The following is a 25,847-nucleotide window of genomic DNA, read 5'->3' as shown; positions in this document are numbered from 1 at the left end:
TGACGTCTGTGCATGTACAGTACAGAGTATAGCAACCGAGCTTGACTCATTTGTACTATTCAATTATAAGTTGATCAAAATGCTAATTGAGTCGATTGCAAATTAAGCAGATACTACCCTCCTGCTGCAGATTTTATGTACACATTTTTTCAACAAAGTAACTAATTGTTTACAGGGTTCCAGCGTTCATCACAAGACATATTCTTATTTTTATTTTCAAAAGTCATATAATCAGGATCATTTCACATCTTGTACCTGCATGTGCATACTTCCAAACCATTCAAGAAGTCAAACATGAGTAATTATATCATGATCCGTCATATATATTTATTTCAAATTAAATCTTTCAGTAAACACCTCCAGATGTTACTAATTCATACCAATATACTTTATTGAAATTTAGCAACACCAATATAGAGAAAGACACACTTAACTGATAATCTGCATTCAAAATTATCACAACACTTCTTTCGACACACACACATACTTTTTGGAATCCTGCTGCTAAAGCTGAACGAATACATTTCACAGCAATATGCAAGCATTCATTCTTTTATTCAACAAACATGTAAGTATGCACTCTTCTTTCGATATGGCATTTTCTGGAAAAGATTTTGTTTGAGTGTTTATGGAGTAGTTGTATTTCATTTTCTGGATAGGGAGTCAAGATACAAACAACAACAAAAACATATGCTGATCGTATAATAGTGAACAATAATTATATTGTGCATATTTTGTCAAAGTGTTGGTGTCAGAAATATGCACTCATTCACTGCCAGTATGATCGTTTTGACTATTGATTGAACAATTCAACACATGATAGTAGTACTCATTAGCTTGGATGTGCAGGTTTTTGGAAAGAACATATTTAATTGCAGAAAATGTGTATTGGGACCGTGAGGCCTTTCATCACTTGCCTGAACATTATTATCCCTTGACATAGTTAAGGTTTATAAGGGTTGGCGGTCAATAAACCCCTCAGTGGATTTGTTTCCAAACATCGTCAACTGTAGTGTTGCTCCTAGGCCTAAGTTTTTTTTATTCACTGGTCCACATTTTTTTCTGATTTGAAGCACTGTTGTGACCACTGGCTTGTCAGCCTGTTGTCCGATACACTTTTGACATGTTGGAGACCCTCTTATTGAAAACAATATTGTAATAAATCTTGAAGAAGGTGTCCGTTTAGCGAAATCCACTTCCTCTCCATTGTATAGTTCTTGCACCCTTCAGACTGTTGCTGAAACAATCAGTTCAGAAAATCAATAGTGTGTATAATCTTAAGCCAAAACACTGCAGATTTGTTCTTTCACATCTCCATCTACTTATTTGTTTAGCTTTTGTAGTACACTGACTCTCCTTTCTCAAGTAAAAAAAAGAAACAAAACTAAAAACAGAGGAAACAAGCAAACAAACCCCACCACCACCACAAACAAGAATAACCTAGCTGAAGACAAGCTGTTTTGCACAACGCAAACATGTGCATAGCTCAAAATGGTAATTAGACAAGTAATTAATCATGTCTAACAGTCAATTCCTAGAAGTGTGTTACTTTAATAACATAATTATAACAACTGAAGGGAAAGCTCGCGTGGATCACCTTCATCTTAGATTATTAGACTCAAAAATGATCTGGCACTTTTGACTCCACAAACGATAAATATTTGCTTCTTATATAACCGGCCTTCTCTTGAAACTTAAACAAGATCAACTAGACATGATTCATAGCTAGATATGGAAGTGTAATATGTTTGAAAACTCTAGCTAGCTAAATACAAATCAAAGAAAAGGACAATTCCCCATAGTTTTATATACTGACCCTATTTGCTCTCACTTTGACATTTCATTATGGCGTACCTCATGACTGTAGGTTATGAAACCTAAGAAGATGTGAAGTTTTAAAGATGTAGGTTCAAAAACGATTTTTTTCTATATGACTGGAACATTACCTTTCTGCCGGCTATACAGACGGCCACTACTCAGTACTAAGACTCTGGCAATTGGCATGTGTCAAGACAGGCGCTTTCCCATCCCACTGCAAAATAAGACATTCTGAGTTTTTTAAAAATCAGCTACAGCACAACCTCAAAAGTATGATCAGCTGCGAAAATAAAGCAGTGCGATGCTTGAGCATCATACGATACTAATTGTACAAACTTAAATAGATATTAAATTAAAACAATGCACAACAGCTGAAATTAATGCTCATTTTTGTGTGCCATACAGATTTTAAAAAAAAGAAGCTATTAGAACTAAGAAGTACTTGTTCCATTTAACACAACTATTGAAAAGCACACGATTATTTCTAAAATGTGTAATTTGGAAGAATACTTGGCATTTTGGGGTGTTAAATACATTCATTCATTATATAAGCAAGTCACATTTATTTGTTTCTTTAGTCACCCACATTCTCAATTACTACCTTTACTTTTAGTCTGTATCTGCCACTGTTCAGAACATTTTTACTTTTAATCTAATCCGGGTTCCGGTCGGATATGTTACAAACACTAAAACAGTTGGTGTCAATTACCAAATGGAGACACAAGAAAGAAACTAACCTGTCAAAATATGGTTCCATGGCATAAGTGTCGTCACAGAGACATGCTCAAGCACTTTCCACAGGTCGTGAGAACTAGTACATGTACTGTTACCAAAAAAAAAAGAAGAAAAAAAGCATGAAATACAAATTAAAAATATAATGTAACAGAGCTGTGAGTTTGTTTCAAACTCAAAATTTAAAATAAAAATGTATCACTTGAAAACACACACACACACACACACACACACACACACACACACACACACATACACACACACACACACACACACACACACACGCACATACACCACGACCCTCGTTTCGATTCCCCCTCGATGTTAAACTATTTAGTCAAAACTTGACTAAATATAAAAAGGAAAAGAAAAAAGCTGTGGAATTATAAACATTACCATGACTTCAACTAAAACATCTTGGCCGAATAAGGAAGGGCTTCGCATAGGACACCTGAATATTAATCATTTATATAACAAAATGACGGATGTTTCAAAATTAATGTACTTTTTAATTCTGGAAAAAGTTTTTATATGTTTGGTTTTTCTGAATCCAGACTATCAGATAATGTGTTAGACTCTGACATCATTGTTCCAGGATATACTCTTATTCGTAATGATCCTGTTAAGACGAATGAAACAGGCATTACTGTTTACATAAGTGAATCAGTTACATATAAACGACTACCTCATCTTGAGGTTCATGGAGTTGAATCAATATGGATTGAAGTTAAATTAAAAAGATCTCCGCCCTTACTGTTAGGATTTATTTATAGAAACCCTTCTGAAAGAGTAAATTGGGCAGATAACTTTACTATTATGATGGACTCTGCAACACTGGATTCAAAAGAAATCTTGCTCTTGGGAGATTTTAATATTGATTTACTGAAGCCACATAACAATTGGAATAATAAAATTAATAGCTTTGATTTGCAACAAATGGTTCAGTTACCCACTAGGGTCATGGCTGTTTCTAAAACTCTTATTGATCATACTTACGTGTCAGAAAAACAAAATATTATTGAAACATGCGTTCCTATTTTATCCTGCAGTGATCATTATCCAGTATGTCTTACCTGGTCAAGGAAAGGTATTACAATCCCTAAAGCTGGACATAAAACTGTAACTTATCGTCGTTCCTCGCGTTTTAATAAAAATGCTTTTCTCTCTGATTTAATTCACATTCCTCTTTTTGAAGTCTATAGCTTTCAGAATCCGGATAAAGCTTTGGAGCATTGGTATAATGTTTGTATTTCTATTTAAGATAAACATGCACCATTAATTACGCACAGTGTTAGACATATTGAGAAACCAAAGCGGCTTGATCAAGAAACAGAAGATGCTGCAAACCACAGGGATTATTTGAAAGCAAAGGGTGATTTTGAAGGATATAAACGGCAAAGAAATAATGTAAGTTCCCTAAAAAGAACTAAAAAGAAAAACTATTTCACTGAACTAGTGTCATCTAAACAAGATTCAAAATCAATTTGGAAAGCCATTAATTTATTAACAAACAAGCGTTATAATTCACACTCTACTGCCATGAAACATATTTCCGCTCATAAACTTAATTTACCTTTTTCTACAGTGGGGCAAACAGTTATTCTTATTGATAGAACACAAGAACATGATTTAAATACCTTAATAGATCATTGCAAATCCAAGAGAATAGAGGCAGAAATGCCGCTACAACACATGACTGTGTCTGAAGTTTACTTTGCACTTGTTCATCTCAAACAAACAGGAACCCGGGCCGGGTGTAGATAGAATAGACAGTAAAATATTGAAAATAGCTGCTCCTGTAATCACAGACACCTTGACATACATTTATAACTTATGCATTACCACCTCTTATTTTCCAACAGCATTTAAAGGCATATGTACGCGCTCCCGTGTTTACAAAGTGTAGTTTGCCCACAATCGATGTCAAATGCATCATAAGGCCATATAATGACGATATGTCGCAATGCGCGGACCATATACATGCATTACAGCTTGTTCTAGCCTCTGAAAAAGTGAGGATGTCAACAAAGACGCGGAGTTATTTCCCTTGCGTCAACGTTCCCTCTGTTGGCAAATCTATAAATAGGACGATCTAGATCAAAATAAAAATTCAAATATCTCAACATTTAAGGGGTCCTAGACCACAATATCTTGCAGGGAACTTAATTTAGCATGTCTCCAGCTGTGGGTAAAGCAATTAGCGTGTATAGTCATCGAGTACATATGGCTTTAAGCAAGCTAAGGTAATCCCTCTGTTTAAATCAGGTGATCCTTCTGATCCCTCTAATTACAGGCCTATTTCAATCCTGTCACAACTGTCAAAACCCTTGGAAAAACATATATAAACATGCCCTAGCACATTTTGATAAAAACTATTTATTCCATCCAAAACAATCTGGTTTTCGCAAAAAGCACTCATGTCATACAGCTCTTTTAAATCTAATTGATCAATGGCTAACCAACATAAATTCCAACACATTTTCTGCAGCACTGTTTGTAGATTTTGCAAAGGCGTTCGATGTTATTGCTCGATTGTTCGCGACCCCTCCCACCCGGCAAACCACTTCTTCGAGCCTCTTCCATCTGGTAGGCGCTACAGAGCTTTGAAAGTCAGAACTAGTCGCTTTCGCTCCAGCTTCATCCCCCATGCTGTACTGACAACTCCTGTAGTGAAGACGTTGTAATATACTGTAGTTATAGGATTGGGGGGGGGGGGGGGTTCTTTTGTTACTTAGTCCTTTCACTGCATTCCATTACTGTTCTCATAACTTGTGATAGAGGAAGTATGTGCAATGTGGAATGGTCCTTATTTTTTAGGTGCTTGAGTAGTTCTGTGATGGTAGTAGTTTTGTGCAATGTGACTCTAGGTTCAGGTGCTTGAGTAGATCTGTGATAGTCTGTTAATACTGTTGTTTTAAACTGTCTAACTGGCTAGATTATGATTATATAATTTTATGTGATGATCTGACTAAATGATAATAATTACGTGTACTACTTACTTTTAAATGGATTATAATTTTTAGGTATTGTTCTAGTATTCACTAATGTTGCATTGATATTACTGGCACCCCTTTTAAACTGATATGGTTTTTACCTTTACAAGGCGACGATGTGAATTTGTGATGTAGATATGTGGCTGGTTATGTGTGAGTATGTAAATAATTGTGTGTGTGTGTGTGTGTGTGTGTGTGTGTGTGTGTGTGTGTGAGTTGTGTCTGTGTGTGCATGACAGTGTAATGTACGTATGTATGCATGCATGGTGATGTGTGTCTGCATATGTGTCTGGTTGGTTTTTATTTTATTTTTACCGTGCCGTGCCAAGATGAAATCCTTTTGCAAAATTGGTGAATAAATATCTTGTATCTTGTATCTTGTATCATTCTCTTCTCATCAGGAAATTGTCAATATATGGCATGCAATGCATCACCATTAGTATTCTTAAATCTTTTCTTTTAAATAGAAAACAAATTACATTTACTAATGCATCATATTCAAATGAAAGTACTTTGAAATATGGGGTCCCACAGGGATCTGTTTTAGGCCCATTATTGTTCTCCATTTATGTCAATGATTTACCACTTTGCATACGTAATAACTGTGAGTTGTTTGCAGATGACACTACTATTCATTCTAGTCACCATTCCATAAATTATTTATCAAAAACTCTCCAAGAAAGCATTGATGCACTCCTGAATTGGTCAGAGTTAAACCATATGTCTCTTAACCATACAAAAACAAAATTTATGCTCATAACCACAAGACAGAAACGACAAAATCTATTATCGAGCATTCCACCTCTTTATATTAAAAATCAAGTATTGGAAGAAGTGTCTCACCATAAAGTCCTTGGTGTAAAGATTGATAATAATTTATCATGGCATGATCACATTGATTACATCTGTAAGATTGCTTCCCAAAAAATATATCAGTTATCAAAAATAAAACACTTCTTGAATCTCCACTCGCGAAAGATTTTTTTTTACAATCACATCTTGTCAAATATTGATTATGCATCCACTGTATGGGATTGTGCAAGTGCTAATGTTTTGAAACCTTTAGCCAGTCTTCACAGAAGAGCAGTTAAGCTTATTATGCTAAAAAATCACACTCCTTCAGAATCTGAGTATACAAATTTGCAAGTATTACCATTTCAAAAAAGATTTATGAATAATAAAGGTGTTATAATGCATAAAGTGATGTCAGGATATGCACCGGAGATATTACGTGATAATTTTATTTTGAACTATAACAGACTAAAAATCATAACACCGACTCCACGTATTGACCTTTTCAAATCAAGCCTTCTTTATTCAGGTGCGGTCCTATGGAACTCACTGCCTATATTTCTTAAGCATAAAACAAACACAGACAGCTTCAAAAAAAATTATATGTCGCACTTAATGCAACTAAACATGTGCTGAATGGTTCATTAATTCATTTAAAATGTATGTGCATGTTAAACAAAGTTACCACGAGTATGCAAGGCTTACCTGTAAGGTGCAGCTTGCTCTGGATTTATCCGAGATATGCATCAGGAGCGTTTATGTCAAGTAATAGAACGGCCCGCATGCGCAGAACTCACACTTCAGAGAACGAATGTACACTATTAACTGATATAAACAATGCTAGGTCAAGCATGACAAGAAAGGGAGGGAAAATTAAGGGAGGGACTTGACATAAACGCTCCTGATGCATATCTCGGATAAATCCAGAGCAAGCTGCACCTTACAGGTAAGCCTTGCATGCTCGGGGTAATTTAACCTCGACATGCAGTAGCGTTTACGTCAAGGAAATTTTAGAGCAATAGTGTACATGAGACACTAGAAAACTTGGTTAGAATAAACTTCAATCCAACACTTACTTTAGTTCTTCTTCAGGAAAGAATTCAACAAGTTTTGACCCATGTTGACAGCGTGTGGCTTCTTGTAAAACCTTCCAAAGGTTGACTCCGAAGACCAGCCTGCAGCCTTCATGATTGTAGCAATGGGAACACCCCTTGCAGCCGCTGCTGATGTACTAGCAGCCCTCGTGCTATGAGCACCAAACACTGATGTGTCAATACCTGCTCTGTTCAATATGTCTTTAATCCAGCGTGACACAGTATCTTTAGAAACAGCACCATGAGGCTTCTGGTAACTGATGAACAGTTTCTTTAAGTCTCCCCTCAAACTCCTTTAATTTTCTTTTAATGTACTCCTTCAGTACACTGACTAAACACAGGCTTCCATTCTGAGGATAAGCAAGAAATTCCAGAGGCTCTTGATGTACATTTTTCTGTGAATGTTTCACTTATTTTGAACACACAACGATTATTCTCCATAGTTAAATCATCCAAAGACAGACTATATACAGTTTGGCAACGTTGGCCAGACAAAATAACAAGCATTGTTGCAAGTTTGCTGGACAGTTCCTTAAGAGTAAGTTTATTGTGAGGCTGAAGATTCTCCAAATAGTTCAACACTATATCTACATTCCAGGTAACACTGTACTTGGGAAAAGCAGGCCGAAGCTCGAACACACCATTGATAAATCTTCTCACTAGTTTATGTTCACCCAAACTTTCACATCCTTCAATATTCAAATAGCATGATAATGCAGATCTGGTTATGCAGATTCCACTATAACTCAATCCAGACTGAAAAAGTTCTGCTAAGAAGTTAACAGCTTCACTCACAGACGAATGAACGGAATCAATTCCCTTTTTGCGAGCATACACTTTCCACTTGTGTATGTAGTGTGCATACTGTCTTGATGTGCCAGGTCTCCACAAAGCACAGATGAGTTGTGAAGCTTGCTGCGAAAACCCCGACTGTCTGAGTCTTTTCCTGATACTTTGCACAAAATCACCTGCTGTGTTCTTGCCAGTCGATGCTGACACTCCTTTCCCGGTAAGCCGATTAAATCTGTCCTTGCCGACATCAATACTGGTATTTCTGTGAGCATGTTGGCACTCCTGGTGTACCAAGGTTGGCTTGGCCAGAAAGGTACCACCACTATTTCTTCTGCCTGGTCTCTCTGAATTTTCTGCAGCACTCTGGAGATAAGGCAAAAGGGAGGGAAAGCATGCAACGTTATGTTGCCCCAAAACAAGTGAAATGCATTCACAGCATAAGCTCCCGGGTCTGGCCTGTATGACACATATATAGGCAACTGATGATTCAGTCTAGAAGCAAACAAATCCACCTCAGGTTCAAATTTCACTCTACCCAGAGCTTCAGACAACAGATCTGATCTAAGCTTCCATTCAGTGTCAGTATTAGTTTGCCTAGATTCGGAGTCTGCAATAACATTGTCCTTCCCTGGCACATACTCAGCAGAAAGCCAAAAGTCTTTTGCTATGCAAAAACTCCAAATGTCTTTGGTCACTTTATTACAATTGACAGAATAACCGGTGCCCATATTGTTAATGCATGCAACTGCAGTTGTAGTATCCATTTTTATCCTGACATGTATGGCACACTGATTTGCAAGATATGACTGCAAAGCAAACAGACCTGCCTTGAGTTCTAAAACGTTAATATGTTCTTGAGATTCCAGGGCATTCCAATGACCCCCTGACCGACCTAGATCACACGAACAGCCCCAACCACTCAAAGAAGCATCAGAAAAGATGACAACATCTGGTTCCCCATGTGAAACATCTATCACATTGTAAGATGCACTGATATTTTCTATCCACCATTCCATTTCCTCTCGTGCTTCAACAGATAACTGCACCTTAGCATCATAATCTCCATGATTTTCTCTGAGGCCTCGAATCTTGTCATTCTCCAATGCCCTGTACCACAGTGGACCATACATAACTCATTGAAAACTAACAACCAAAGTGCCTATCAGTTTTGCCAGCTTCCTGATGAAGTCTTCTTTCTTCGTAAGCAGGTCAAAGATCAAGTCCAAAATCTTTTGCTTTCTCTCTGGAGTAAGCGTTACAGTCATCTTTTGAGAGTCTATCACAAATCCTAGATATCTGACCGACTGGGTGGGCTTGAATACTGATTTTTCTGGATGAACCACAAAACCTAGTTTTCGAAAAATCTCCAAAGATGCTTTGACATTTTGTACACATTCCAGTTCTGAATCTCCAAACAGTAGCGTGTCATCTATGAAAATGGTTGAAATAAACCCCATCTGATGCAGATAAGTCATAACAGGCTTTAGTATCTTAGTGAATAATCTGGGGCAACATGCTAGTCCATTTGGAAAAACAGTGAACTTGAACAGTCTGGTGTTCCACCAAAATTTCAAAACGTTTTGATACTCTTCATTTATGCGCACTGAGTAATGAGCATCTTTTAAGTCGAATGAAGCAAACCAACAACCAGGTGTCACAAGAGAGAGAGCTTCTCTAAGATTCTCCATTTTGAAATGGTGGTATTCAACGCTTTTGTTCAACTGTTTCAAATTTAGAATCATTCGGATCCTACCATCTTGTTTGGGGCGTGCAAAGATAAAGGATACATATTCCTGGTCAGAATGAGTGCATTCTGTTTCTTTCTCTAAAAACCGTGCTTCATGAGCTGGCTTTTCCTGACGTGGTCTATCATTAAACTCAATGTAAACACCTTTAACCATATCCACAATTATATTATCACTAGTGACTGAACCCCAGTCCTTGACATGTTCACTAATCTGGCCTGCCCTGAAATCCTTCACATCTTCTATAAGCGACCACTTAAAGTCTCTCACCACATCTTGTTCACCATCTTTGTTTACATTCTCCCCCGTGATGCTCCCGACCTCTGACCTCGGTATGACGTTTTCATTGCGTGATAGGCATTCCCTCCCCGCTGATAGGCTGGCCGAGAGCCTCGTCCTTAAAAAGACCTGTTTGACTGTGAACCACGCCTGTACGGATGGAAACGACTGGCACTTTCACGTGAAGTGTTCCTGATTTTAAAAGTTTCCTTGGCTGATCGAATCGCTTTCTCCACATCGTCACCAAAAAGTTTGTCTGTAATGGGTATGGTGTCGTTGCCACAAATAGATGCAAAGTCTTTTGGCAAAGCACTCTAGCTGCAGTTGGAATCTCCTACGAATCGAAAGTTCTTGCTGAGCGGCTCCCAAAAAGGCTATGACGTTTCCGCTCGCCGCGAGCATTTGGTTTGCGATTTCTGCGAACTGTCTGTTAGTCTCGGCGCACACCGTGCACGCATTGCCACTGGCGTGATGTTGGCTAGCAGTCGCTGGCTTTCTCTCTGTCATCTGTACAACTGCCGAATGTAATGTGTCCGCCGCTGTAACCAACGCGTCAGCTGCTTTCCCCACAAGCTTCTGAACATTAAAGAGTCTCATGTCGACCTTTTTTGCCATCTTATCGATGTTCCCCTTCTCAATGACTTCCTCATTCAAACGGGGGGGGTCTTGTTTCCAAGCAGTTTCCTGGTGTTAAAACCGCACTCATCTTCTCTTTAAGTTTAGGTTCCGGCATTCGCACAGTAAACCTACTTTTGGTAATATTTGCCAACTTCTCATTCACAGGCATACCCAGTGGCTCAACCACTTCCAGATCCGCTTCCATCTGGGAAAACACATCACTATCCTGACTGTCCAGCACTACGCAAAAGCCACTCTCACTCTCATCTTCAACATATTGCGTATTGCTAGGTTCACTAGCCTTCTCTCTTTGCATCTGAGTGCTGTTACTGTTAGATTCACCAACAGTCTGAGTGCCGGATTCACCGGCGAGAGAAGTTTGCTGGTTACGACTTGTCACACCACTTCCCGTGGTACAGTCATCGGCCTCGACCGCCGTGTCAGATAATTCTTCATTTGTGTCATCACACATTTGCGCTTTAGCAGCCAGTTCGTTGTAGTTTTCCTCTAAAGAAACTACTTTGTTCATCATTTGGCTCATCATGCTTTGCATGGATTTTAGAATGTCTGTCTGTGTCAACGAGTCCTCCAACTTTGCAGTACTCGTACTGGCGGTAGCGTCACCTTCTGTCGCCATTGTCCCCACACGGCTCTCACGAACAATTAAAATCCGAAGAAAAAGTGCACCTCACCTGACCATCGATGTCCGAATTGCACACACTGAATTTCAATCTCAAAGAGAAATCACACACACATAATATAATCCGTCTAAAAGAAAAAGAGATCTCTTATTTTACACAAATTCTACCAACAGTAAATTCCCTGAAGTTGCGATCCAAGCGCGCGAAACCAAAAGTGAGTTATGCGCATGCGGGCCGTTCTATTCCTTGACGTAAACGCTACTGCATGTCGAGGTTAAATTATAATAATATGCAGATCTAAATTAAGTTATGTTAAAAATTGAAATTTTTTATCATTGGAAATTGTACTTAAAATGCAGTATGACAATTTATTTTTAAATTTGTATCTGTATATACAGTTATAATGTATTAAGTTTGATGTGATAGTTCTTTGATTATATTGCTTTCTGTTCTTGTTGACCCTATTAAGGCGAGGGCTGGATGTAAAAAAGCAAAATTCTTGCTTACCTATTTAGTATTACCCTCGATCGTATGCAAGTATTGCAGTATATAGTCACGAATCATTTTCTAAATTGGCAACGCAAAGAACTGATTTAGAAGATGAAAAGTATTAAGTGCATTTGGACTGACATTTTTGAAAATGAATCCTCGCCTCTTCTTAAAGCTAAAATAGAGGGTGACCCCCGTCCTTAACAAAACAATGCAACCTTCAAAAATGCTAATAACTACTATATTTGTGGGCCGCATAACTTAATGTTTTGGGGACATTCATTTCAGATTATGCATGACCCGTCTCAAAAGTGTCAGATGTGTAGACGATACAAGTATTGAAATTAAGCGATTACCAAACTGACCGGATGTAAGCCCTTCAGAGTGTTACCTTTGGGGTTATTTAAATGAAGTAATATACCATGACGAAGATTAGCAATCAATAACTTTAATAAAGCAAATACAAGCAGGATCAGAGCATGTTCAATTGAGGAATGCGTTCATGTCATTGATGAATTTTTGCGCGCTGTTGTGCAAGTGTAACTTTTAAACGGAGGGGGTCATTTTCCCAGTCATTTGAGTTTAGCGAATATCTTCATAGTTGTTGAACATTAAAGCTAGTTTTTACATTTAGTCAAGTTTTGACTAAATGTTTTAACATAGAGGGGGGAATCGAGACGAGGGTCGTGGTGTATGTGTGTCTGCGTGTGTGTGCGTGTGTGTGTGTGTGTGTCTCTGTGTGTATGTAGAGCGATTCAGACTAAACTACTGGGCCGATCTTTATGAAATTTGACATGAGAGTTCCTGGGTATGATATCTCCGGACGTTTTGTTCCTTTTTTCGATAAATACCTTTGATGACGTCATATCCGGCTTTTTGTAAAAGTTGAGGCGGCACTGTCACACCCTCATTTTTCAATTACATTGATTGAAATTTTGGCAAAGCAATATTCGACAAAGGTTGAACTTTGGTATTGCATTTCAGCTTGGTGGCTTAAAAACTAATGAGTGAGTTTGGTCATTAAAAATCGGAAACTTCTAACTAAAATTATGTTTTTATTAAACGATCCGAGAACAATTTCATCTGATTCTTCATCATTTTCTGATTCCAAAAACATATACATATAAATTATATGTTATATTTGGATTAAAAATAAGCTCTGGAAATTAACAATATAAAAATTATGATTAAAATTAAATTTCCGAAATCGATTTAAAAAACAATTTCATCTTATTCCTTGTCGGTTTCTGATTCCAAAAACATATAGATATGATATGTTTGGATTAAAAACACGCTCAGAAAGTTAAAACGAAGAGAGGTACAGTAAAGCACAGCGCAATCGCTACCGCGCCTAACAGGCTCGTCACTTTCACTGCCTTTTGCACTAGCGGCGGACTACGTTCAGTTTCATTCTGTGAGTTCCACAGCTTGACTAAATGTAGTAATTTCGCCTTACGCGAGTTGCTTTTTTTTCACGACCAGTTCACACAGTGTGTAGTCTGTAGGTAAAACGGCCCGACATGTACCCTCTCTCTTCGTCAAAGCAAATTAAGACCGTTGGATTGAGGAAGTCAATGGAAATGTCGTGCCATACAGGGCTAAAGCGCTTCGCACAATATATTTGAACGCTCAAACACTAATTCTTATACCTTCCTCGTGTGCAGCAGACTGAACTGGCACGCTTTTTATTGCTGTGAGTGACGTGCCAGTTCAGTTTGCTGCGCTGGACTTGGTTTTGATGTTGAAAGACCTGTTGTTTCGCGTTTGCATGTCCATGCTAAATTGTTGCAATCATACTGTAAAACGTTATTACAATTTAATCAAACTGTTCTGAACAGTTCCAGTACGTCCTAAAACATCATCAAAACGCCATGATATTTTACACGCTGGTTCGCAATTGTGTTATCAATACTCATGTCAAATTGAAAAGCAATACAATGAGCCATTCCAAAACAACAGGGTTTTTACCAATGTAACCGAGTGCTAATTTACTTTACCCTTTCTCACCGAGCACAAACACTCAAAGCAACTGACACAAGTTATATTACCAGGTTCTTTTATTCCATAAGATGAAAAGGGGAATGTGTGGGATAACGGGGGTTTACTTTCAAATACAAAACTTTCAATGTATTACAACAGGACTAAACAACTCTCAATTCTTCACTCTAAAACTATATTCTAAATTCTCCCTCTAAAGCTACACTTTAAAAACACACTAAATCCTTCCTCCAAACTACACTCTAAAACTCTACTCTAAATCCTCACTCTCCACTTTAACCCAAAAAAACACAATGAAACTCTAATCTAAAACAAACGAAATCTAAAAAAAACAACCCAAAAACAATTCTTAAAAAAAACAAATCTACAAAAACTCACTGAGCCCCTCTAACAACAACTAGTCTACAGAACCCAGTCCACAAAAACCAGTCTACGAGAACCAGTCTACGAAAATTAATCTACGAGAACCAATCTACGAAAACTAATCTACGAAAACCAATCTACGAGAACCAGTCTACGAGAACTAATCTACAAAATCCCCATCTACAAAAACCTAGCTAGAAAACCCATCTACAAAAACCTAGCTAAAATAACCCACTAAAAAACCCGTCTACGAAAACCCCATCTAAAAAAAGAACCCCGTCGCACACTCCGCCATCCTGCAAACCACAGAATGCACGCCGTAAGCATACGTAAACAACTCAACAATTTCAACTACCACAAACTAACTCTTTGAACAACAAAACACATCATTCCTATCAAATAACATACCTACAATACCGTTCTCTCAAACGGTTTTCTAAAGCATTCAATAAACAAAAGTTTTCCCAAACATTCAACTCACAAAACAGTCTTCATGAACATTCAAATAAATCCTCCCCCAAGCAGCATACTCTTCTTCTTACTGCTTACCCATTTACAGAAAGAAAATTATATTAACCTACCAGCAAAAGAATTCCTCACATCCCAAAGGATTTCAGCCTGTGACCAAACATGTCACACCGGGCGTCCAGAAAACACACGCACAAAAATATACGTTGTCTTTCTTCAGAATTCCAAGCAGAAAGAAAGTCTCAGTAGGCCCCAGGGCCCAACTTCCGCGTGCCTGCGTCACAAGGTTAACACACTTCGACTCGAGGGGTGTCGAGTATACTTTCTCCACCTGGTGTCCAACATCACCTTCAACTATTCAAAATTACATCGCGGCGGAGAGAAAAAGAGAGATGGAACAAAATCACCTGTCAATTGTCTCCCGCTCACAAAAACACTAATCACAATTTTACTCCAGAAACTTATACCAAAAAACAATCGTTTTACCTGTGCAAATTTAAGAATCGGCTCTTCCACAAGACCATTTCACTACCAAAAAACACAGTCTCGGAAACCTTAGTGGATCCCCGATAGTACAGATGTACCACGAGTTCACGAGTTCAAACGGATGTACACACGTGCATGTGCACCGTAACTGTCGTCGGTCACAAGCTCACACCAACATTGCCCACCAGAAATGACACCAAAACAGGCATAAAAACCAATTAATAAACAAGAGGCGAAGCCTTCAAGGCTCACGTAAGAAATCGACAAACAGTAACACAAACTCAATCACTCCGTCACACATACACACACACACAGTAAGCATAGGTGACACTGTGCAAGAAAGCGAGACACTAGATCTAGATCTGTCTGTCTGCATGTAGCCTACTTACAGGAACACGACTGCCAACTAGTCTCGGCCCGCTCAAAATAACAATGACCGAGACTTTCAGTAATTCCTTCGCGTGACGTCTAACCCTCTTACGTCATAATGTGACGTCAATGTAATGTGACGTCTTCAAATGTTAAAGTTTCTACCACAGACATACACACGCACGCACAAACGCACACACGCACGCACAGACAGACAAAGTTACGATCGCATAGGCTACACTTACGTGAGCCAATAATGTGACGTCTTCAAATGTTAAAGTTTCTACCACAGACATACACACGCACGCACAAACGCACGCACGCACGCACGCACGCACGCACGCACAGACAGACACAGTTACGATCGCATAGGCTACACTTACGTGAGCCAAAAAAATGACACTCTTTCTTTCAAACAGCAGGGCCGGACCCAGGGGGGGGGGGGGGGGGGGGGGTTCCAGGGGTTCCGGAACCCCACCCCTGGAAAAAGCATGTACATTGTTTTGAGCGTGTGTTTTTTTTTTTACTAGTTTTAGCACCAAAACAATGCTGCTCTTAACCCTCAAAACAAGGCCCAGAATGCACCAGATTGCACAGATTTTAACCGTTTTTCAACATTTTTCCGGGGGAGCATGCCCCCGGACCCCCCTAGTTCGCGCGCCTGCTTTGTAGGCGCGCGCTTGTTGCTTCGCCACTTCGCTGATTTGCCCCCCCCAAAAAAGGAAGAACACCCCCCCCTTACAACTCATTTGGTCCGGCCCTGAACAGTAGAGCAATTAATTACCTTTCTGGCAATATACTTGGTTTTACGATATAGCGTGGGGAGCCTGTCCAGAATTATGCTTAGACCCAAAACAAATGGTTACAGAAAGTGTTTTCGTTGCAACGCATTTAGATAGCCTGTCTCAACATTCCCAGCGAGTTATACCGTTGGCAGCCTCTGCATAACTTTTTTTATGACGGTTTGATTACGTCACATATAAAAACCCTTGTTTCTGCCAATAACGCCGCAAAATTCCACTCTACGGCGCTTCATTAGTGTGTGTGTGTGTGTGTGTGTGTGTGTGTGTGTGTGTGTGTGTGTGTGTGTGTGTGTGTGTGTGTGTGTGTGCGTGCGTGTGTGTGTGTGTGTGTGTGTGTGTGTGTGTGTGTGTGTGTGTGTGTGTGCGTGTGTGTGTGTGTCTGTGTCTGTCACTCTGCGTTTGTGGATGTGTATGTGTCTGTCAGTTAATTGTTGCTATACAAATGTGTAAGATCTGCTGCGAATTTTACTCACGCTAGTGTTGTGTTTGTGATCCAGTTTGCATGGCATTGCTGTGCAGCTATCTGAGGGATAATCATCTAAATGTACACGTATGAAATTGTGTCCCAGGCAAGTCACGCAGGACCGCGGGTTCTATTGAGGACTGCAGCTCTGGACTTTACGAAGAGATCCCAGAACTTCCCATCGACCAACAGCAGCAGTCGTCACTGATCCCTGCTGCTCCCGTTGAAGACAACCCCGTGCTTCTCCAGCGTGATGTCGTGGTGCCCATCCATGCAGACCTGCCGCCTCTGCTGGTACCCGTGCAGGACAGACTTCTGCCTGAAATACCTGATGCTGCTGTGGTTGTCCACTTTATCACCCCACAACCCCATTCCCTGTCAGAAACCCCAGCGAACACACTGTCCCCCGAAATGCCTGATGCTGGAGTGTGGCTGCCTTCGATTTACCCTCACCGCACACCTCTGAAAAATCCTGTCCCTGACACTTCCCTGAGTGCTGCCTCTCTTGGCGCTCGCCGTCACCCTGACCCTAACCCACCAGAGGAGATCGAGATGAGGTTTTTGGGCGAGACACGCTCACGTGCGATGGAATTATATGCTCAAGCCAAGGAAACTCTCGAGGAAGACTATGACGATTTCTACACATTACTTGGAACAGCGTTGCTCTATCGACGGCAGGATTTCCACCTTCGTTCTGTCTTGGGTGATGTGGAGAAATCTCCTGATGAGAACTGTGGCGAGGAGGATTACTACCTGGAGCTCATTCCTGACGATGTTCCCGACAGCTCACACTCCCAAGAGAACTGTCAGCAGGCCGTCTATGATATTCCCAGGAACCTTTCACTACCCCAAAATGATGACGACTATCTTCATCCTTTATCGGACGTTTTGCCTAGCCGCTCACAAACCCAGAATAGCGACTACTACCTTCACCCAATTTCAGACGTGTTGCCAAGCCTGCGACCCCAGAATGATGACGACTACCTTCTGCCTATCTCTAAAGTTTTGCCTAGCCTGCTACCCAAGGATGATGACGACTACCTTCTGCCCATATCGGACGTGTTGCCTAACCTGCTACCCAAGGATGATGACGACTACCTTCTGCCCAAATCGGACGCTTTGTCTCATTACCCACGACCCTTAAAAGCTGACAATTATCTTCATCCGATTTACGACATTTCCCCTAAACGTTCAGGATCCTTCCACCCCAAATCTAACCGCTCACGACCTCAAAGAGACGATTACCTTCACCCCAGTTCAGATCCGACTAAACCTCACTCCATCTGTTAGAAGACTATTACATCTTTCCAGGCTCTGGCAACGTTATGCCCTCTCCCGGTAAAACTTATTCGGACAAGCCTATTGTTTTTGTTAATCCTGAACGACAAGTTTTCGGAAGTTCATGGCGTGTGTCCTCTATCTGCGAAGAACATCAAACACAGCTACGCCCCGCACCTTCAAACACCTCCAGAGTGGAATCAGGTCTACGAACGATTCAAAGAAAGCTTTGCACATTTCCCTCTGATGATGAGTCATACCTGCATCATGTCCACAACGTTCGCACTGAGGCAGCGAGTGGAGCTCCGTTGTCTTCGTCTCCCGGTTCTGGACACCCGGATGAGCGAGATGAACCAAGTCTGTTTCCCACTGCCCACCACGTTAACAAGCCTGCCTCTAAGACATTGCTTAATCTCCCAGCATCCTCTGAAAGTATCACTGCTGCAGCGTCATATGCTTAACAGTACCATTGTCCCACTGGTGGGAGATCTCCACACGGTAAAGTGGTCGTGTTGTCTTTCTTTGGCAACACTGACGAACCCAGCATGCATGATGAGCTGCACTTTACATCTTTCTTTAACAATCCTGACGATTCCTCGGCTGACGGGGATATGTAGTGTTCACACTTTCCATGTCTGGATCACATTTCTTGACACAACAGCTTTGAACGGTCGCTGCTTGCTTTGCTGAAGATGTCTTAATGAGTACGTTGCACTGTTGGTGAGAAAGCGTCAAGACAGTGCATAAGGTGCGAGTCTTACTTCGTACCTGCTTTTGTTGTTTTGTCCCCACGCGGAGTGTGTTGTAGAGCCTGCACTTGTTACCTAATAACTGAGGGACACATCGCTTTATAGACTGAGAATTAGTCATCTAATTGTGACAAGGAAGTTTTGTTTTAAATTGTATTTGATTTGATTTTAGTGTATCTATTTATTTTTTTCAATTGTATTTATCTATATATATATACGACTTGTGTCTGTGTGTCTGTGTGTGTGTCTGTGTGTCTGTGTGTGAGTTCGCGATGCACGGCCAAAGTTCTCGATGGATCTGCTTCAAATTTGGTGGGCATATTCAGGTAGACCCGGTACAGGACACAACCTGGTCGATATTTCAACACGTGCTCGCAGCGCTGAACCGATTTTGGTTCCACCTCCGCTATTTTGGTTCCACCTCAGCTACCCGGGCCCCCATACCGACACACCAAAGCCAAAGTTCTCGGTGGATCTTTTTCAAATTTGGACACCGTATTCAGCTACACCCCGGACACAATATCATCGATGAGATATTTCAACACGTGCTCTCAGCGCGCAGCGCTGAACCGAATTTGGTTTTTGTGTTCATTTCACCATTATAAGTAACTCTTCCTTATCTTCTCATCTTCTCCATGTTTTCAGCGTTTACCTCCCTTCCTTCGTATGGTGCACTAGGGGGCATCTTCGGATATTCCCGGCGTTCTGTTACTATTTTTAGAAGGTCACCGCAGTGTCCAGAACGTAAATTGGACCCGTAAATTATCCTCACTGTAAAAGTGCAAAGGTCGAATCAATTTATAGCCACGCGAAAAATACACTGTCATCTATCTCTCTATAGATACGGCTTCTCTGTGTTTGTGTGTGTGTGTGTGTGTGTGTGTGTGTGTGTGTGTGTGTGTGTGTGTGTGTCTCTATGTGAGCAACACATGTGCATTGTTCAGTTCTGTTTGTGATGTGGTCTGGCGGCTTTTGTGTAATTTTATGTACTGGCCTTCCTTTGAGAAGCCATAACAGTTCAAAAGGGCTTAGAGATAAGCTCTAACTTGCTCAGTCCTGTTTGAGTGGAGTTCGCCTCCAAAGGTGATTAACACGGTTACATTCGTCGACAAGGATGGGACTCGATATGGTCAGGAATGGCATTATGGCCACTGAATCATTTTCGTGCTGTTCCCATTCCACGAATCTGGGAGGGACCTAAGCTTGGCGGGTCCATTGTTCGGACCCGGCGAAGCCGGCGTACGGCTCTAAGTACTTCTTCCCGGCGAAGCCGGCTACCCGGCGAAGCGGGTATTCATTCTAGTCATTTATATATATGTATGTTTTTATTATTTCACCGTGTGTTGTTTTGTGTTTGCCCGAAGTAAATTGTTAAGCGCTGATAGATCGAGAGCCAGGGACGTATCAGTTGTACATATTCTTTGTTAATGTTGTTTTTGCATTTCATTGTTTTGCCCAGTATAATCCTGCTTTGGGACGTTGATCATACTTTTGTATTTCTTGTGTTTATTGAATTTGATGCCACTTACGATCCGGCGACACAAATCTACTTGCATAATTATAAATGTTTGCAGACGTCGACCGCCACCGAACAATAATGTACATATGACAAGGACTGAACAAAATTGTTCAGATGATAAGAACTGAACAGGAGTGTACATATGGTAAAACTACAACTAGAAATTACATATGATAAAGACAGAAGACGAGTGAACATACGATAAAGACTGAAAAAAGGCGTCACCAGATGAAGACAGAACAAGAGATGGAATTTGACTGAACACGATATTACATATGACAAAAACAGAACAACATCATTATTGAATATGATAAGAACTGAACACGAGTGTACATATGATAAGGACTGAACAAGAGTGTACATATGATAAGGACTGAACAAGAGTGTACATATGATAAGGACTGAACAAGAGTGTACATATGATAAGGACTGAACACGAGTGTACATATGATAAGGACTGAACAAGAGTGTTCATATGATAAGGACTGAACAAGAGCGTACATATGATAAGGACTGAACAAGAGTGTACATATGACGAGGACTGAACACGAGTGTACATATGATAAGGACTTAACACGAGTGTACATATGATACGGACTGAACAAGAGTGTACATATGATAAGGACAGAACAAGAGTGTACATATGATAAGGACTGAACACGAGTGTACATGTGATAATGACTGAACAAGAGTGTACATATAATAAGAACTGAACAAGAGTGTACATGTGATAAGGACAGAACAAGAGTGTACATAATTATGATAAGGACTGAACACGAGTGTACATATGATAAGGACTTAACACGAGTGTACATATGATACGGACTGAACAAGATTGTACATATGATAAGGACTGAACAAGAGTGTACATATGATAAGGACTGAACAAGAGTGTACATATGATAAGGACTGAACACGAGTGTACATATGATAAGGACTGAACAAGAGTGTACATATGATAAGGACTGAACACGAGTGTACATATGATAAGGACTGAACAAGAGTGTACATATGATAAGGACTGAACACGAGTGTACATATGATAAGGACTGAACAAGAGTGTACATATGATAAGGACTGAACACGAGTGTACATATGATAAGGACTTATAACGCGAGTGTACATATGATAAGGACTAAACAAGATTGCACATATGATAAGGACTGAACAAGATTGTACATATGATAAGGACTGAACAAGATTGTACATATGATAAGGACTGAACAAGATTGTTCATACAGACCCGGTAACCCATACAATGTCGCCGTATTTTGCAACTGGAAAAAAAATTACGATGAGAAAAAATCCTCGACTACTTTTCTTCACAAGCGAAACCGGAAGCCGATCCAGTACTTTGACACATAATTACGGTTTTTATCAGAAAACATTGAAAGAAGTATTAGAGAAAGGGAGAATGTACGTTCTGGCTCACTGATTCCGACAGACCCTAAATATTAACCAAAAATAGGCTTCTGGACTAAACTTTTACTAAAATGAAACATGCGACAAAATCAGAAAAATACTGCATAAATCCATACAAAAAAAATACAGTAAAGTAAGGTTGTTTTGAACCAATGCCGGGTCTGTCGGAATCAGTAACCCAGAACGTACATTCTCCCTTTCTCTTATGCAACATTCTTAAGCTCAATACGCTCTCTCATTTACAAACTTTACTTCATATGTTCTTTCACTGTTAGAATTATATCTGATACATGCAATGTGACTGTCTAAACGAATAGTTAACTCTTTACAAGTGATTCTATTTTTACTTTTTCTTCCCGTCCTATTTGAATCCCCTTTTTTAAAAACTGCTTTTTCAGATCTTCTATATCGATTGGCTTGTTATATTCAGCTCGTGTTTTTGTTTGAATACTTGCTTTCTTACTTTTGTAGTCATCAAAGTCTGTTTGTATCTGTTTGAATTCTTCGTCAGAAACTTTTGAATCTTCAAGTGCTTTACTGATAGACAGTTTTAGGCTAGACAATTTTGATGATGCAAGAGTGGAAATGGATTCGTGTTTTTCAAGCTTTTTCACAATTTTTTTCATTATAGCTGATGCTATAAATGATAAACCACCAACTGCTGCTGCGACACCACCTAGGATTAGAGAAACTGGAGTCCCTACTCCGGTAGCTAACAGAATTGTTCCCGTTACACCTGCAGCTGATGCAAGGATAGTAGAACCAGTGCTGGCATTAGAAAGGCTGTTGTAAGTTGTTGAGTACTTACGTCTAGCGCGAGAATATTTTTCTAATTCATCTTCTAGTTGTTTTTGTATATTACTAATGTGTGCCAGTCTGAATTGTTGACTTTCTGCTGCACTTTCATCAATATTAGGATAAAGCTTCACACTGCTAGTCATCTTTTTAATGCAAAATATAAAATATTTATCTTAATTCTCACTGGCCAGTGTTTCTGCTAAGCTTTGAAGCTGTTCATTGCTTAACACCTTATCTGTATAGTAGAAAGCAATCAAATCAAGATAAGTAAGATTAATACTTCTTATTTCTGTTAAATTATTTATATCTGCGTTAACAACAACATTTTGGTTTGACGTCTGTTTTTTTATTGTGTTAGAATCCTTTTGAACAGCAATAAATACTCTGACTTCTTCAACATTTAATGGTCTCCAGTTGAGATTTATTCCTCTCATTAGAACAGTGTTTGTGGTTTCTTCCCTTTTCCTAACAACTATATCAAATATCATAGTTGCATTCTGCCCTATTGGAAGCTTGGGTATAAAATCGACAATGGTGTCAGCGTCCTTTTCAACACTTTGTTTTCTGTGAATGAGATAGTTGTTCTTATGGAAAGGTTTAACTGCAACTTCTCCCCTGCTGTTAATCGCAGGAACAAGGCTAACAATTAGTGGTTTAGCATTGATTGACTTACGGAATGTGTCGTCTTTTCCAACAAGAGTGTATGGACTCACAAATTCAAACTTCATTTCCCAGTCAATCTTTTTGATAACAGGACTAAGTACCCATTTTTTATTCTGATGTTTCCACATGTAGTATATGTCATCGACAATTGGATCAGGTACATTAACATCACGGATTTGGCCTAGTTTGAGAAATCTTGGTTTCTTTTCATCGTCGATTTCCTTTCTCTTGTAATGACCAGTGTCTGTAAACTCGAATGCATACACTGCACCAACTTCAGCATTGCTCTCAAAGTCGATAGCGTCTGCTAAATCTTTCAACTCTATAGTTGAACATGCAACAGGATAAGCTATTGTAGGTCCACTCGACATTTTAATACTCAATATTTTATGGAACTATTTCCAATGTAATGTTAAACAAACAATCAACTGGTTGTCCACTTTGATTTTTCAGATCAATGTGTAGGAATTCATGACACCCTTCCTCCAAGTCCTTGAACTGAAGTGTCTTAAATGTTGGCACGTGCATTTTACAAAAAGAGGCATCACTCGGTGGAAGAATCCTAAGCAGATCAGAACGCTGATCATTAAATAGATTATAGGATGTGTTAAGCTCTCTCATGTGAACAAACAGTACACTGTTAACATCCATGTCAATGGGACGTGTTCCCTTGTATAAATTTGTAATTCCAAGCATATCAAGGAGTTTGGTTGGAAACTCAACGTTTACTTCTCTAGTTTTGGGCATAGTAAGAGTAGCAATGAGACTTGCATGATTTAAACTCGCTGTAATACCTACTGGAGCAAACAATTCTTTCTCTAAAGTGCAGAAGTCATAGTAACCATCTTCTACAGAATGCGTTTTACCATTAATTCTAACCCAGTTGTTAGCCTTTTTTTTACTGATATTATACCAAGTAACCTTGTACATAATTTCATGCAGTGCAACTTTCATTCCTCCATTTTGATTGTTGATAGGGTTTGCAAGTTTAACTGGCACACTAGTCTTCACATTTGTTAGTGTGATAAACATTTTTTATTCAACAACAAAAATGATTCAGTATAAATTCAACAAAGACATTAAATACAAAACTGGACCATATTACAATCCAAAGACTATTTCTTTCCATGAGTTGGACTTTGCTGTAACAGAAACAGAATCCATTCGCGTTAAAGTGCCTGACCCATTCCATTCTTACCTAAATCCCCCAATCAAAAATGATAGTGTTCCAAAGATGTGGAACTCTCACCCAATTCAGTTCTATCAGAATCAGTTAAACTTTGCAATATTCTGTGCAACCACAGGATGTGGAGTGTCCTATGCAGACCACATGAATAATTCAAACTTACTGACAAAGTGTGTGTACACATTTCACGTTTACTATCAGTGCAGGAGAATCTTGTCTGAACTTCAGGCACCAATGCCGCATGAAAAGAGCTGGAACCCATTCAACAATAGGATAAACATGAAAGTGTATGAGCGTCTCTGCAATGAATTCAATATAGATTTTAAGACCGACTTTAGGCAAAAGCAAGACAAAAACCATGGCATGGGAACACTATATTTATGGGGTGTCCACAGGAGGTATAATTTTGATTACTGGCCAGGTCATACATCTTTTTCTTCAAATGTGCAGGTACAGTTAGGATCAATAGAACAAGAGCACCACAATGCATGGACTACTTTTATATTAGACACCGGCAAAGGTTTCACTGGATCAGGTGTTGAAAGGATCAATGAATCTATCCGAACATATGCGTGGTGCTTGCTAGGCTCGCAGGCACAGACACGATCAAACATAATGAGAACAAGCACAGGGTTTGGTGCACAGAAACAGTTGTTATCAAATTTAGAAGATGTCATAAACTCTGCAGTTGATCTGCCTTCCAGCATCAAAAGGTATCAAGACTCTCTCCGTTATGCAAGATCAAAAGTTGACTTTGCTGTTGGTAACGGCCTTTACATGTTACCTTCTGATCTCCAGCTGCAGATTGGAACAATAACAAATTATAACAATGAAATCATTATTGCTAGTGACACCCAGCCGCTTGGAAAGGGTGAAGAACTGAATTCAGAAATCAGAACGATGCTACAGCCATATCACAATGAACAGAAACAAAGCGTGACAAGTGAAGATCGGGCTGCAGGTGAAGATCATTCTGTCACTAGTGATGATCAAGCTGTTAGTATTAGTGATGATCATGAATCGCAGAAGACTGCTCTAGTAATTGGTGGAGTGGGTGTAGGCTTACTTTTGCTTTATTCTCGTTAGCAGAACACCTGCAATTAAAACTATTAGAGTCCAGAGATGTTCAGCCATGAAACCAACAACTTTACCTGCAAAAGATAACAGCCAGCTAACAATTGAACCAATGATTCCTGGAAGTGCATCCAAAGCTTTTGCTGCTAGTTTCTTTAATAGTTCTGCAATGTGTTTGAGTTGTTTCTTTACCCATCCCGGATCAGATGGAGATG

The 25,847-nt window shown here is 39.6% G+C and overlaps 1 long non-coding RNA gene across 1 annotated transcript; it reads right to left on the bottom strand.

Moving 5' to 3' along the window:
• Positions 1-343: 343 nt before the first annotated feature.
• LOC138972175 (uncharacterized) lies at positions 344-2,828 on the bottom strand. Its single transcript, XR_011457476.1, has 3 exons — positions 2,556-2,828; positions 1,947-2,032; positions 344-1,237 (listed from the first exon to the last, which is right to left on the bottom strand). It is a non-coding gene; the product is annotated as an uncharacterized lncRNA (long non-coding RNA).
• Between the last annotated feature and the right edge of the window lie 23,019 nt (positions 2,829-25,847).

This window comes from Littorina saxatilis, linkage group LG8 (assembly GCF_037325665.1).
Source record: "Littorina saxatilis isolate snail1 linkage group LG8, US_GU_Lsax_2.0, whole genome shotgun sequence".
NCBI lineage: Eukaryota > Metazoa > Mollusca > Gastropoda > Littorinimorpha > Littorinidae > Littorina > Littorina saxatilis.
Note: the sequence above shows the minus strand (reverse complement) of the source record. Positions and strands in the feature narration are given on the sequence as shown.